The sequence below is a fragment of the Rhinopithecus bieti genome, unplaced genomic scaffold, assembly GCF_001698545.2.
Source record: "Rhinopithecus bieti isolate Rb0 unplaced genomic scaffold, ASM169854v2 scaffold_2572, whole genome shotgun sequence".
Classification (NCBI taxonomy): domain Eukaryota; kingdom Metazoa; phylum Chordata; class Mammalia; order Primates; family Cercopithecidae; genus Rhinopithecus; species Rhinopithecus bieti.
Window position 1 is genome coordinate 1808363 of NW_016804595.1, and position 1988 is coordinate 1810350.

Consider the following 1988-nt stretch of genomic DNA (forward strand, 5'->3'; position numbering starts at 1 on the left):
TTTGAGCTCAGAAACATTAGTACATTATCTTTTATGAGACAAGGTAAAATAAAATTACCTAAAGTCATTATTGGGTTATCTTCCTAATATTATGAGAAGATATTTTATATATAATTCTTATTCTTGCCCAACAGAAGGACAAATCAACTTTAGATGTTAGAATGGATGTGAAATTAAAATAGTAAAATCCTAGTATTTCCTAGTATTGTGCAATCGAATTTTATTAAAGGCCAGAATAAATTTCCATGTAGTCAATGTAAATATTGCTTATTTATGTAACTTATTTTTATTGTTTTATTAATCTAATCTTCTATAAAAGGAGTATAGTGTTTTTAGAGAAGAAAGTTGGGATATATGTTAAACAGGCAATATTTAAAGAAAAGTTACTGTGGCAATTATTTAATTTTAAAATGTTCTAGTTACAGTGGCATTTTTTCATTGTAAAAAGCTTTCTAATTCTGTAAAAGCAGGCAATCATAGCTTCTTTGTATTTAAAAGGTGAAATATGCGTGATGGCTCATGCCTGTCCATTGTGGCTAACACGATGAAACCCCGTCTCTACTAAAAATACACACACACACACACACACACACACACACACACACACTAGCCAGGCGTGGTGGTGGGCGCCTGTAGTCCCAGCTATTCCGGAGGCTGAGGCAGGAGAATGGCGTGAACCCGGGAGGCGGAGCTTGCAGTGAGCAGAGATCGCGCCACTGCACTCCAGCCTGGGGAACAAAGCGAGAGTGTGTCTCAAAAAAAAAAAAAAGTGAAACATGTAAATTTTATTCAGTTAAGGTTAATGTTTTAAAAGCCTGGAAACCTCACAAACTAAGATCTGAATGAAAGATAAAAAGGAATATTGACAGTGTCACTATGTTATAGGAAGAAATATGTATTGAATCTAACATGATATATGCAGTGAATGCTTATACTTACTAAGATGCCATAAGGGGCCGGACGCGGTGGCTCACGCCTGTAATCCCAGCACTTTGGGAGGCTGAGGCGGGCAGATCACGAGGTCAGGAGATCGAGACCATCCTGGTTAACACGCTGAAACCCTGTCTCTAGCAAAAATAGAAAAAATTAGGCGTGGTGGGGGGCGCCTGTAGTCCCAGCTACTCGGGAGGCTGAGGCAGGAGAATGGCGTGAACCCGGGAGGTGGAGCTTGCAGTGAGCCGAGATTGTGCCATTGCACTCCGGTCTGGGCTACAGAGCCAGACTCCACCTCAAAAACAAACAAACAAACAAAAAAGATGCCATAAGGAATAAGGATCTTTATATTTCATGTATGGATGGCAAAAGAGGGCCAAAAATAGATATGGAGATAATCCAGATAATCATTAAGTATATTTAAGAATAGTGTCAACTTTGGCCATTGTAATTGGTATAAAATAAAAATATGACAGATTTCTGGATATTTTATATATATACAGATATTTTATAGATAGTTTGCCAACATTTCTAATATAAACTTAAGAGTTTGAAATGTTTCATCAAAACATTTAATACATGTAAAATATACACAAAGTTAAATGCAGTAAAATCAAAATAATGTAGAAACTTGAATCTACTTGACATATCTCCCTAGCAAGATAGTGTTTTTTTTTTTTTTAACTGTAATATATTATACAAATGGTCTGTTGCTATGCATATTCTGTACATGCCATGGCCATGTCTACAAATATGAAACAGCTGGAAAAATCTAAACACCAAAGATGTTTTTACGTGGTTGTATATGAAATTATCATGTTGACAAAATAGCCAGATAATAACTAAATTTTCAAACTCAAGATTTTGTCTTATAGTGTAACCTTTGTTCTATTTGTTACAGATTATAAGTGTATGTTACTTAAGTGTGTGAGTGAATAAAGGAAACATTTAGTTTATCCTGCACCTCCAATGTTCTGGTTACTAAGATTTCTTTAATTCTCTTATAAAAGCAAAAACATTTAACCTTAAGCACATCCAAACCCTCATATTTGTTA